The 14,740-nt window shown below is 40.9% G+C and overlaps 1 long non-coding RNA gene and 1 pseudogene across 1 annotated transcript; one reads left to right on the top strand and one right to left on the bottom strand.

Moving 5' to 3' along the window:
- On the bottom strand, positions 1 to 11,033 carry LOC128775570 (uncharacterized). Its single transcript, XR_008420368.1, has 3 exons — positions 10,962 to 11,033; positions 7,811 to 7,938; positions 1 to 2,291 (listed from the first exon to the last, which is right to left on the bottom strand). It is a non-coding gene; the product is annotated as an uncharacterized LOC128775570 (long non-coding RNA).
- Positions 11,034 to 12,597: 1,564 nt separating this feature from the next.
- On the top strand, positions 12,598 to 14,520 carry LOC128775647 (zinc finger protein 709-like; annotated as a pseudogene).
- Positions 14,521 to 14,740: the final 220 nt, after the last annotated feature.

Genomic DNA, 14,740 nt, shown 5'->3' with positions numbered 1-14,740 from the left:
TTAAGTGAAGGTCCTCATACTCGAGTCGGAATGAGGCCCGACTCCAGAATGAAGCCCCCTTTTACTAGGGAAACTGCTAAAGGCTACGTGCATAAAGTCAGCTCAGCAAGTGTATTAATCAACTTAATAGTTTTGTTTTTCAAGGTTGAATTTCTAGATAATTGTTCTTTATGAAGCCAGGAAGGGTCGGGAGTGAAGGAGGATCCGGCCCTGGACAATGCTAATGCCTCAAGGCATTCCTTAAGAGCAGCAGGCACGTTCAGCTGTGAAAACATGTCCTAAGGCCTTGCACCTGCTCCAGCCTTTCCCTTTTGAAGTCTTTTCCTTTGATGTTTTTCTCCTACATCTCCCACATCTTCCCCTTTTTCTTTCATTTGGCAAAGCTGAACTACAAAGACAGAGGCTTGTGAGGCATATTCTTGGCTTCGTCATTGGCCTCTTCTCCAGACTAGGTATATCCAAATAAGACAAAGATTAATATAAGAATACCAATCGCAGAAAAGCTTAAAGGTTTTGTATAATTCATTGGATTCAATTCTGAGATTCAATTAGTCATCTCAGCTAGAGAGGGAGCACCAGAAAGCCTCTCAAGTTTATTTTTGAATGTATCATAAATGTCCTTTTGCAATTGGGCTATATCAGTGGAGGTATTACCTTAAGAAGGTGTCGATGCACAAGGTCCCATGATATCTTGGACTGATTATATACATGGAGAGTGACACAAAAGGTGGTTACGTTCCAATCACATTGAAGCTTTACCTGTTGTTGTAAACTAATCAGTTGATCTCCTAGAAAAAGAACGGGTTGTTGCAAGTCAGATAATTGGCTCTCTAGTTGGCTATCAGTCAACCGTTGGCTGTTCCATAGTCTTTCTGAATTTTGATGCCAGTGTTGTACAAAGTGGGTAGTTTGTACAGTCTGGTGCAGCGCAAAACCAGCTGTAGCTGCAATAGCTATCATCCCAAGTACAGCGGTTACCAGTAAAGCTACAAATCGTCAGGTGCGATGTAATACACGTTTCAATATTTCATCTATGAGAAACATTTCAGGGGAGTGTTGCCAAGACCAATCCATAATTACAGGCATCCAAACCCGATCTCATGCCTTAAGGATATATAAGCTTTGTCTCTCCTGTTTAAAGGGATAGAATTAAGACAAGTATAAAAAGAGCAATCATGGCAAGTAAGAAGATTGTTTTCAGGGTCCCAATGGGGCATACCTAACATAAACAGAAAAGGAAGTCTGACACATGCTTGAATTTTATGAGTCTCATTTAATCTAAAAGAGAGGGAGAATTTACTTGAGACATTAAGCAGCCTTTCCAAGAGGACATGCCTAATGATCCAGTACCAATTTTCCAAAGCTCGGAATGAACTGGCCCATCAGGTAAACGTGGGCTGGGGGGGAGTCATCCCTCCTTCATGCCATACAGTGGGTTCAGATGTTATATCTGAAAGGATGTCGTCATGATATCGACACCATCAGAGGTCTTTTTTGGAGTATTTGGTCTGAGCAGAGCCTACAGGGGCCCAATCAATGACGACGTTTCCTTTGGAAGTATTAAGAAGAACTCTACCAACTTCTCCTCTACAGAGCTCCCAATTAATCCGTTCCTCAGGATTTATGGTTTTTCTTGACATTGAGGCAATTTAGGAGGGTAATTGTATGTAGTTTTTTGACTTCTCATGCAGACCCCTTGTAGTAAATACAGTATGGGGACATTAGTCCCATTGGGTATTTCTGCTATCCATGCCTATAAATGAAACACAGTGGTCACCTGTTCCAAAGCATATAGGTGGCCCCTCTGCACCTACAGAATATTCAGGGATTACTTTTCCTTCTTCTTCTGGTTTAAATGGACCTCTATTATCATAAGGTCCAGGCAACCAGACTGAATCATTTACGTAAGCCTGGAAAGAGGGATCATCCTATGCAATTAATCTATTAAGAGGTGGATTTGGAATATAAGCCCAATATGTGTGATTCTCTTTAGCACTCCCAGTTAAAGTAACAACCGACATCATGGCAATAAACAGAGTAGAAGTCTTAAGTGTTCCCATTTTTTGGAGGATCTGTTAGGCTTCTTGAGTCATCTTCACTTGTCCCCATGTTGGAGGTTTGGCTCTCATTGTATTTTTGGTTCTTATTTCTACCTTCCTTATAATCTTGGGTTCCAGGCTTAATTCTTCCATATCTTCCTCCAGTGGTCGAAAACTGTCGAATCTTTTTCTCTTCGTCCAACTGTTCATATCGTGGTTTTGATCGCCAGGCTGGAAGCCAGGTATCTCTATCTGTGGATACAAGAGCAAATCCTTGACCCCACAATTTAACATATCCAGGCACCATTGTTTAGTATCATTTTTCCAAAATATCAGTTATGAAAGAGGTCTGGTATTAAGATTGTGTGAGGTTTTCCGGCTGCGGTGAACTCTTGTTCACCTCTTAAATCCAAAAAATTAAGTGTAAGTAATGTTTTCATTAACTGATTCTTTGGATTCAAGGCCATATCCCCGTTTTTGTTTTTGTAACATGGTTTTTTTTTTTTTTTTTCTCAACATTTTTTATTTATTTTTGGGACAGAGAGAGACAGAGCATGAACGGGGGAGGGGCAGAGAGAGAGGGAGACACAGAATCGGAAACAGGCTCCAGGCTCCGAGCCATCAGCCCAGAGCCTGACGCGGGGCTCGAACTCACGGACCGCGAGATCGTGACCTGGCTGAAGTCGGACGCTTAACCGACTGCGCCACCCAGGCGCCCCTGTAACATGGTTTTTAATGTATGATCAGTGTGTTCAATAATGGCTTGACCCTGTGGATTATAAGGAATGCCCCATTTTTGGCAAAATACAAGGAAAGTGTGAGAAGTATAAGCCGGGCCATTGTCAGTTTTAAGATTCCGGGGGAGCCCCGTCGTGCAAGCGCTTCTGAAAGATGCTGTATAACGTGGGCTGGTTTTTTCCCTGTCAAAGGTGTAGCCCGTATAAAACCGGAATATGTATCTACTGATACATGTACATATGCAAGGCTGCCGAATTGCAGAACATGAGTAACACCCATTTGCCATAAGTCATTAGGTTATTGACCTCCGGGATTAACCCCCTGGGAGTATGGAGGAATGACAATAGGCCCACAAGTAGGGCAGTGTGTGATGATTTCTCTAGCTTGTTTAAGGGGAATAGAAAAGCGTTTACTTAGGCCTTTAGCATTAAAATGAGTAAGATTGTGAAAATCTTGTGCTGTAATAACAGGGGCTGTCAATAAGGAATCCGCTGTAGCATTTCCTTCTGCCAAGGGGCTGGGGAGGCCAGAAGGAGATCATATGTGAGTAATGTATATAGGATGGGATTGGTGCTGAAGATAGTATTGGACCTGAAGGAATAAGTCAGACAATTCTGAGCCATCTGAGTAAATATTAATGATTTCCAAATTTTCAATCACTTGCTTAGAATAGGCTGAATCCATTAAGATATTGATGGAGGAGGGAACGTCTTTAAGCAATAGAATATGGCAAAGTGTTCAGCCTTTTGTACTGAGGCATACAGGGATTTTACACATTTAGAAGTAGGATCATAATATGCAGAATAGCCAGACTTGTTGGCATCCATGAAATAATTAGGTCCATTTACAGATACTGATTGTACAACTCGAGGCATGATGAAGGAGGTGGTTTTGATAAATCCAATTAATTTGGATTTAGATAATGGTTGTCGATGGGACCTATATAATCTGCAACTCCAAGTTGCCATGAAATGCACTGTCGATATGCCATGGATATTTGTGCATGAGATAGAGGTACTATGATTGTCTCAGGGTCTTGGGCTGTTATTTCCCGAAGTCTCTCTCAACCCTTAAAAATTAACATTCCTATTTTGTCTATATATGTAGATAATTTTTTAAGGGCTTTGTTGGCTATAAATATCCATTCCATGATTCCATTAGCCTGCCAAAGCACTCCTGTAGGGGAATGGGGTGACGGTAAAATTAACAAAGAGACGGGTAGTGAGGGGTTAATTCGAGGAAGCTGACTGGAAGCAATTTTCTGCTCAATCCACTGTAATTCTTGGGATGCTTCCGGAATTTTCCAGGGCTATTTAAACTGGAATCCCCTTTAAGTAGATCAAAAAGATGAGTCAGTTGATAAGTAGGTATGCCCAGAGTAGGCCGTAGCCAGTTAATGTCTCCTGATAACTTCGGGAAGTCATTTAAAGTATGCAAAGTATCTCTACGAATTTGAACATTTTGAAGCATTATTGAATTTTGTACTAATTTTTGACCTAAATGGAATAAGGGATCTTCAAGCTGAATTTTATCTTCTTCAATAATAAGGCCATATTCTGAGAGGGTTGTCTGAGCTGCTAAAAAGAGTGCATATAAATCATGTCATTCGGGTAAAGCTAATAGGATGCCATCCATGTAATGGATGGTCTTAGCATGAGGAAACTGAGATTGTAAATATCGGAGAGGTTCTGCCACAAAGAGCTGACAAAGAGTGGGACTATTTAACATTCCTTGGGGTAAAACCTTCCATTGAAATCGGCTTATGGGCTCTTCATGATTAACCACAGGAACGGAGAATGCAAATCGCTCAGATTCTTTAGGGCTTAAGGGAATGGAGAAGAAACAATCCTTAAGATCAATAACTATAATTTTCCAATCTCAAGGGATAACAACAGGCGTCGGAAGGCCAGTCTATAGAGCCCCATTTGCTGTATGATTTTATTTATGGCTCAGAGATCACTCAGCATTCTCCATTTCCCAGATTTTTTTTTTAAATAACAAAACCTGGAGAATTCCAGGGACTAGTTGAGGGTTCAATATGTCCCGCTTCTAATTGTTCGGAAACTAAAGATTTTAAAGCTGCCAGTTTTTTCTTGAGAAAGCGGCCACTGCTCTATCCATATGGGCTCATCAATAAGCCATTTTAAAGGCAGCGCATATTTTTGTTCTCTGGCAGTGGCCATTAGGGTAAATTTGGATATCCTAGCCCTACGGTTTTATGTTTGGGGAAAATATCCAGGGGTGTTTTAATGCCCGTTGATTTTTACCTAATCTCCTCAATGCATCATATCCCATGACGCACATTATATTTTTACTTTGAGTAGATATAGATGGGATATTAATATATGCACCCCATTGTTGAAGTAAGTCTCTGCCCCACAGGTTAATGGCAATGTTAGCCACATAGGGTTTAAGAGTTGATCCTTGGGTCCTTCACATCTCATAATTTGTTGGCTTCTTTTTATTCCCCCTAAAGAGCCAAGTCCTGTAAAACTTACGGGTACGTTGTCGACGGGCCAAGATGAAGGCCATAACTTTTCAGATATGATGGTTAGGTCAGCTCCAGTGTCCACTAATCCTATAAAAGATGTATTATTAATTTTAAGATGTATTTCAGGGTGAGGATCTTTCAAAAAAGTTTGCCAATATAGTTGTTTGCCAGTACTACCAAAATCTCCATTTAGAATAACAGGATTGCTTTGGCCCCCTATATAAGGAAGAATAAGTAAGTGAGCAATTTTATCCCCTGGTTGAATAGTATAAGGGTTATCGGTCGATATCATAACTTGAATTTCATTTTCATAATCACAGTCAATAACACCAGATATACATGAATACCTTTGAGTGTAAGACTACTCCGTGTAAAAATAAGGCCTACTGTGTCTTTTTCCAAAGGCCCATAAACCCCTGTTCTAACTTTAACAACACCTAAAGATGGCTATGAAACAACCGGGTGAATAGCAGTGAGATCGAAGACAGCACTCCCAGTTGTTGCATGACGGAGGTCTGTGACCCGTCGGTGTTGCGGTGTTGAGACCCATTGCTGACTGGATAAAGGCTCATTTTGTTTGTTGGGCCCTGAGCTAGGCCCCGTGAGAAGTTTCCCTGATTTTGATCAATATTAGAAGATTGAAGAGAATGCCCCATCTGTGTGATATTTGGAATGGCGCCGATTGGCCCGATGATGTCCTTTTCACAATAAGGACATAAAGCAGTTGGAGGTATCGATATGGGTAGATTATTAGTACTGGTACTATTATCATAAATTTGTCCTTCATTTTTGACAGTCTTTCTTCCTATGGCTGATTTTCCCATAACCAGAGCATTCGGTATTAGATTTAAAAGGGCCCATCCCGGGGCGCCTGAGTGGCTCAGTCGGTTAAGCATCCGACTTCAGCTCAGGTCACCATCTTGAGGTCCTTGAGTTCGAGCCCCGCGTCGGGCTCTGGGCTGATGGCTCAGAGCCTGGAGCCTGCTTCCAATTCTGTGTCTCCCTCTCTCTCTGCCCCTCCCCCGTTCATGCTCTGTCTTTCTCTGTCTCAAAAATAAATAAACGTTAAAAAAAAAATTTAAAAATAAAAAAAATAAAAGGGCCCATCCCTTTTAAAGTAGGTTCATATTGTAAGGTGGGGTGCCCAAATCAGCACATGCTTTCACATAGTCAGCTGTGGACCCAGCAGCTGCTCTTACCGGATGGACGAAGAACTTGTTGGCATTCCAAATTAGCATTATCGTAGGCACAATGGGAAGCAACAAATCCCTTAGGCCCTCTTGAGGAATTGTTTTCCAAAACATCTCTTAATCTTGCTAAAAAGTCAACTTAAGGTTCAGTAAATGAGGGGGTAACCTCGCCTGGAGTAGCTATATGTGGCCAAGCCATCTTGCAACAATTTTGTACTTGTTGTGTCGCTTGATCACTCATACCACATTGATCTCTTAGTTGAGAATATTCTCCTTGTCCAAAAAGTTGTTTTTTGTCAATAGGAATATCATCATGAAGGTTTCTTTCCCCTTGAATCTTAGCCTGATCTTCCCACCGAGTCATAAATTATAAATATTCAGCACGGGATAAAACAGTTCTAGCCAACATTTTCCAATCTTTAGGGATCAAGCGTTCGGTCTCAGCAAATGCTGAAAGTAAGCCCTGCATAAGGGGAGTTAATGCTGTATTGGGCACAAGCCATTTGAAGATCCTTCAGGATTTTTACAGGGATCTGAGAATATTCAGCATTGTAGACTACATTAACATATTGTGCATTTGGCGGGAAAGCATTCAGAGTAAATGGAAATAGTTCTGATACCGGTTGTATCAATTCTAAATCTCCTTCCTCTTTAGCCTTTATCAACCCTCGCATCAGAGGTGTAATGATAGGGCCCTCATGCTCCCTGGGAGGAACTAATATGCAGGGCTGGTTATTAGAAAAAGGATTGAAAGTAACTGGACAGGCAGTTTTTTGTTTAATATGAGTAGGAATTTTTGTATCCTCAGGTAAAGGAGGGGGGGTATACTTTATTATAAGGGGGGGGGCAGTAGCCTCCAAATTATCATTTGTGGGTGGTGGCGGAGGCCATCCTGGTAAAGTATTTTCCTCAGGTGCTACAGCCTTGATTCCTTCAGAAGGAGACTCATCCTCAAAACTATTGGATGTAAAATCCGACTCGTCTCCTTCTTCCGGATGAGTTTTCATTTAGGTGAACCTATATTTTGTTCTGTGTCAGATGTAAAGGCTGTAAAGCCATCTCAATTAAGGAGCATAAAGACCAGACTTTTAAGGAAATGGCATCTCCGTTTTGATGAGTGCATCTAAGCATTTTCGTAATCAATCTCCATTGTTTAAGGTTTAAAAGATTTTTTCCAGAAGGGGTAAATCAACAGCAGTGTTTTCTAACCAACTACCAGGGCTCATCAAAAGTTCCCCTTGTTACTTTCACTCCTGAACTTTGTAATAAAGTACAGAATGATTTAGAGTAAGCCTCTTAATCATGAGATTGGGAGTTTCCTGTAACTTCACTATCCCAAAGCTGAGATTTACCTGTCCTACCCCTCCACTTTGGTCCTTTGCGACTGTAAACCAAAAGTAGTCTCGAAAACTGCCGCACTGTATCCTGCCGACTACACCAGATGTTGCAGAGAGTATGGCCGGAGTCGCAAAAGAAGAGTCTGCAAGCAAAATGCAGTTAAGTGAAGGTCCTCATACTCGAGTCGGAAAGAGGCCCGACTCCAGAATGAAGCCCCCTTTTACTAGGGAAACTGCTAAAGGCTACGTGCATAAAGTCAGCTCAGCAAGTGTATTAATCAACTTAATGGTTTTGTTTTTCAAGGTTGAATTTCTAGATAATTGTTCTTTATGAAGCCAGGAAGGGTCGGGAGTGAAGGAGGATCGGCCCTGGACAATGCTAATGCCTCAAGGCATTCCTTAAGAGCAGCAGGCACGTTCAGCTGTGAAAACATGTCCTAAGGCCTTGCACCTGCTCCAGCCTTTCCCTTTTGAAGTCTTTTCCTTTGATGTTTTTCTCCTACATCTCCCACACGTGACCAGCTGGGATTTAGACCTGGGATGCAGGGCTGGTTCAATATCCACAAAACAATCAATGATTAATCAATCACATCAATAAAAGAAAGGACAAGAACCACACAATCCTCTCAGTTGATGCAGAGAAAGCATTTAACAAAATACAGCATGTTTTCTTGATAAAAACCCTCAAAAAGTAGGGATAGAAGGATCATACCTCGATATCATAAAAGCCATAGATGAAAAACCCAACGCTAATACCATCCTCAATGGGGAAAAACTGAGAGCTTTCCCCCTAAGGTCAGGAACACGACAGGAATGTCCACTATTGCCACTGTTATTCAACATAGTATTGGAAGTCTTAGCCTCTGCAATCAGACAACACAAAGAAATAAAAGGCATCCAAATCGGCCAGGAGGAGGTCAGACTTTTACTCTTTGCAGATGACATGATACTCTATATGGAAAACCGAAAAGATTCCACCAAAAAAACTGCTAGAACTGATCCATGAATTCAGCAACGTTGCAGGATATAAAATCAATGCACAGAAATCTGTTGCATTCCTATACACCAAGAGAAATCAAGGAATCGATCCCATTTACAATTGCACCAAAACCCATAAAATACCTAGGAATAAATCCAACCAAAGAGGTAAAAAATCTATACACTGAAAAGTATAGAAAGCTTATGAAAGAAATTGAAGACACCAAAAAATGGAAAAATATTCAATGCAATCCCTATCAAAATAACACCAGCATTCTTCACAGAGCTAGAACAAACAATCCTAAAATTTGTATGGAACCAGAAAAGTTCTCAAATAGCCAAAGCAATCTTGAAAAAAAAAAAAAAATCAAAGCAGGAGGCATCACAATCCCGGACTTCAAGCTGTATTACAAAGCTGTAATCATCAAGACAGTATGGTATGGGCACAAGAACAGACACGTAGATCAAGAATAGAGAAGACAAAGCAGGAAAGAATATCCAATGAAAGGTCTCTTCAGCAAGTGGTGCTGGGAAAACTGGGCAGCGACAGGCAGAAAAATGAATCTGGACCACTTTCTTACACCCTACACAAAAAGAAACTCAAAATGGATGAAAGACCTAAATGGAAGACAGGAAGCCATCAAAATCCTCGAGGAGAAAGTAGGGAAAAACCTCTTTGACCTTGGCTGCAGCACCTTCTTATTCAACATGTCTCTGGAGGCAAGGGAAACAAAAGCAAAAATGAACTACTGGGACCTCATCAAAATAAAAAGCTTCTGCACAGCGAAGGAAAACAGCAAAACTAAAAGGCAACTGACAGAATGGGAGAAGATATTTGCAAATGACATATCAGATAAAGGGTATCAAAAATCTATAAAGAACTTATCAAACTCAACACCCCAAAAAAAATCCAGGGAAGAAATGGGCAAAAGATATGAGTAGACACTTTTCCAAAGAAGACATCCAGATGGCCAACCAACACATGAAAAAATGCTCAACATCACTCATCAACAGGGAAATATAAACCACAATGAGAACCTAACTCACAACTGTCAGAATGGCTAACATTAACAACTCAGGCAACACAGATGTTGGCAAGGATGCAGAGAAAGAGGATCTCTTTTGCACTGCTGGTGGGAAACAGCCACTCTGGAAAACAGTATGGGGGTTCCTCAAAAAATTAAAAATAGAACTACCCTATGAGCTAGCAGTTGCACTACTAGGTATTTATCCAAGGGATACAGGTGTGCTGTTTTGAAGGGGCACATGCACCCCAATGTTTATAGCAGCATTATCAACAACAGCCAAAGTATGGAAAGAGCCCAAATGTCCATCGACAGATGAATGGATAAAGAAGATGTGGTATATATATATATATATATATACAATGGAGTATTACTCGACAATCAAAAAAAAAAAAAAAAGAAATCTTGCCATTTGCAACTATGTGAATGGAACTAGTGGGTATTATGCTAACTGTAATTAGTCAGAGAAAGACAAATGTCATAGGACTTCACTCATGTGGAATTTAAGATACAAAGCAGGTGAACATAAGGGAAGGGAAGCAAAAATAATATAAAAACAGGGAGGGGGACAAAACATAAGAGACTCTTAAATATGGAGAACAGAGCATTAATGGAGGGGTTGAGGGTGGGGGGATGGGCTAAATGGGTAAAGGGCAGTAAGGACTCTACTCCTGAAATCACTGTTGCACTATATGCTAACTAACTTGGATGTAAATTAAAAAAAATAAAAAATCATATTGTCAGCATGAGCTCTGCCATGGCCCAAGGCCCCACCTATATGCACAGAGTTACCATTGTATTTCAAGGGCTTGCATGTTTCCTCCCAGGAGCTGGTCAAGGGCTAGTCCTAAAGAATGTGCTTTAGGACTCAGTTTAATGAGTTCTAAAGGATTATTGAAATAGGTTTGGATAATTGAACTCTGTTACCCTTTTACTGCATACTTTCCAACAGAAGTATTTATTTCATATGCATGGCATATCTGTCTGGGGCCTAATGATAGAAAGGAGTAAGACAAGAGTGGTCATAATAAATGTAGAGTTAAGGTTGATTCCTTAGTGGCTCAAGAAAGCCTATTAGCAGTCAGGTCACGTATTGTGAGACCAGAAGTTCCGTTTTGAACCTTCTATGAATCAATTTAGTTCCCCAGTGCTTTCAGACTTACCCTTCTTCCTCCACACACTTGAATATGTCAGGACTCAGTGGTCTTTGAGGATGTGGCTGTGGACTTCACCTTTGCTGGATTCTGTGCAGAAGAACCTCTACAGAGATGTGATGCTGGTCTCAGTGGGTAAGGATGTCTTCAGGCCAACAAATATCTCTCATCTGTGCTTTTCTTAGGTTTGAAATGTGGAAAAGGAATACACTGGTAAATAAGACAGATGTGGTCACAGCCATCACAGACCTAGAATCTAATAATGTCTCCACGGTAGTGGAAATGTATTCATTAAACTGAGGGTTTATCAGTGTGGAGGTTCCTCAAAAAATTAAAAATAGACCTACCCTATGACCCAGCAATAGCACTGCTGGGAATTTACCCAAGGGATACAGGAGTACTGATGCATAGGGGCACTTGTACCCCAATGTTTATAGCAGCACTCTCAACAATAGCCAAATTATGGAAAGAGCCTAAATGTCCATCAACTGATGATAAAGAAATTGTGGTTTATATATACAATTGAGTACCACGTGGCAATGAGAAAGAATGAAATAGGGCCCTTTGTAGCAACATGGATGGAACTGGAGAGTGTGATGCTAAGTGAAATAAGCCATACAGAGAAAGACAGATACCATATGGTTTCACTCTTATGTGGATCCTGAGAAACTTAACAGAACCCATGGGGGAGGGGAAGGACAAAAAAAAAAAAAAAGAGGTTAGATTGGAAGAGAGCCAAAGCATAAGAGACTCTTAAAAACTGAGAACAAACTGAGGGTTGATGGGGGGTGGGAGGGAGGGGAGGGTGGGTGATGGGTATTGAGGAGGGTACCTTTTGGGGTGAGCACTGGGTGTTGTATGGAAACCAATTTGACAATAAACTTCATATATTGAAAAATAAATAAATACACATATTTAGAAAAAAAAGAGCAATGAGTTTGGAATAAAAACTTGAGTCTTTTCCAAAAAAAAAAAAAAAAAAAACTGAGGTTTTATTTTTGTCTTGGTTTAGAAGCCCTGAAGCTCTTTTGGTTTCAATAGTCTGGGTATTGGCTTCATGTGTTGTTTTGGTTCACAGAGAGGTTTCTTCTTGGAAACCTTGTGACGGTCATTACTAGTGTACTATGTTGACCCCTTTTGCCTACCATTGATGAAGTTTTGAAAGCACTAAAGTCATCAAAGTCTTTCTTTGCTCAGAAGTGCCTTCTTCCTCTAATATGTTCATTCACCTTTTTGTTTCTGATTACAAGACACTGTTTAAAGCCAGTGGGTTGGTTCCACAGGATGCACTTGAGAAAAAAATATCTAATGAACAGAAAATGGCGAAATTCACAAGAAATAATTCTTGTGCCTACGTTTTAGAAAAAATTGGGAAGACCATAGCATTGAAGATCAGCATGGAAACCATGCAAGACATCTGAGGTGAGTTGCGTTCACAAGATAAAAAAGTCGCAATCCCAGGACAGAATTTTAGTAGGTCATGAACTTTAAAAAAAAAAAAAAAATCCAGCTCCAAATCTATTTATTTAGAATTTTAAGAAAGTTTTCAAAAACTTGACTGAGACATTGAATGTTTGAAGCATAATTCAGTTAGAAATGATTCTAGGAAGACCCCATACATAACAAATAGTAATGAACAGTGAACATGCTGAGGTCACTTCCAGGGCATTTAATGAACTCTAAGACAATCCACAGAGGGTAGAAAAACTTCCTGTATACTAAAATGAAGTTAGTCATCTAGTTATAATACTTACTAGTTGCTAATAACAAATCACTAATAAACATAACATTGATAATGTACTTCTTTTAACAGAAATCCTGTGACAGATTCTATGAAAGCAATGAAGGAAATCAACACAGAGACACGTGCAGCCACTGTCCCCATCTTAATTCCCGCAAGAATATTTCTACTGGAGTAAAACTCTATGAATGCACCAAGTGTGGAAATGGCTTCATACATCTTTCTTCCCTTAAGAGGCATGTCAGATCTCACTGTGGGCAAAAAACATATCCATGTCAGGAATGCAAGCAGGCCTTCATTTGTCCCACATGCCTGAGAACTCACACTGGAGAGAAACCCTATGGGTGTAAATTATATGGTAAAACCTTTCCTTATTTCTGCTCCCTCACTCAACATATCAGGATTCACACCACAGAGGAAAATAATGAATGCAAGCAATGTAGGAAAACCTTCCATGAATTCTCCAGTCTCACTAGACACATGAGAACTCACACTGGGGAGAAGCCATATAAGTGCAAGGAATGTGGGAAAGCCTTCATTTATCCCTCAATCTTTCAAAGACACATGATAACACACACTGAAGCCGTATAAATGCAAATTACTTGGAAGAGACTTTTACCATTCTTACTCCCTCACTCAACATAGGAAGGTACACACTTCAGGGGAAAACCTATGAATGCAAGTGGTGCAGGCAAGCCTTCAGTCAGTTCTCCAGTTTTACTGGGCATGTGCAAATGCACACAGGAGAAAAGCCATATAAACGTAAGGAATGTGGAAAAGTCTTTATTTATCCTTCAGTCTTTCCAAGACACATGATAACACACACTGGAGAGAAGCCCTATGAATGTGAGTCATGTGGGAAAACTTTCTGGCATCCCTACTCCCTCTCTCAACATATAAAGAATCACACAGGGGAGAAAACCTATAAATGCAAGCATTGCGGTACAGCCGTCCCAGAGATCACCAGTCTTACCAGACACACGAGAACTCATACTGGGGAGAAGCCATATAAGTGTAAGGAATGTGGGAAAGCCTTCAGTTATCCTTCAACCTTCCGAAGACACGTGATAACACACACTGGGAAGAAGCCCTGTGAGTGTAAACAATGTGAAAAACCCTTCGGTTATCCCCAGTCTTTTCAAAGACACTAAAAGACTCACACTAGAGAGAAGCCCTATGAGTGTAAGGAGTGTGGGAAAGCTTTCAGCCCTAAACCTTCCATATACATGTGAGAGTGCAAATTGGGGAGAAGCTGTTTAACTGTGGGCACTGTGAGAAATTGTTCAGTTCCCCAAGTCCTTCCAGGGGCATGTGAGAACCCACACTGGAGAGAAACCTTACGAGTGCAAACAGTGCAGGAAAGCCTTCAGTTGTCCCTCAACCTTTTGAGAACATGTGAGAATTCACACTGAAGAGCAACTGTATAAATGTAAAAATTGTGGGCGAGTCTTCACTTCTTCCAGATCCTTCCAAGGCCACGTGCGGACCTACACCAGAGAGAAGCCTTATGAATGTACACAATGTGGGAAAGCCTTCAGCTGGTCCTCGTCCTTACAGAAACACTTGAGGATGCACACGGGAGAGACACCCCACATGTAAACAGTGTGGGAAAGCCTTCAAGTGGCCCTCATCCTTTCGAAACTATGTGAGGATGCACACTGGGTAGTAGCTCCAGAAAGGCATGGAATATTTGAAAAATTTGTTAAGTCATACTTTTTAGAGGGGAGTTCCATAATTGTAAGTAATGTTGGAAAACCTTGCACTGATTTATATATAATACTCCAGGAAATTCATGCCAGGAAAGAAATATAGAAGATATAAATATGGTATTGTGTTTGTCATTACCTCATTTAAAAAATGGACCCCTGGGGCGCCTGGGTGGCTCAGTCGGTTAAGCGTCCGACTTCAACTCAGGTCACGATCTCGCGGTCTGTGAGTTCGAGCCCCGCGTAGGGCTCTGGGCTGATGGCTCGGAGCCTGGAGCCTGCTTCCGATTCTGTGTTTCCCTCTCTCTCTGCCTCTCCCCTATTCATGCTCTGTCTCTCTC

This window comes from Panthera pardus, unplaced genomic scaffold (assembly GCF_024362965.1).
Source record: "Panthera pardus isolate Hobbes unplaced genomic scaffold, ASM2436296v1 HiC_scaffold_8, whole genome shotgun sequence".
NCBI lineage: Eukaryota > Metazoa > Chordata > Mammalia > Carnivora > Felidae > Panthera > Panthera pardus.
Note: the sequence above shows the minus strand (reverse complement) of the source record. Positions and strands in the feature narration are given on the sequence as shown.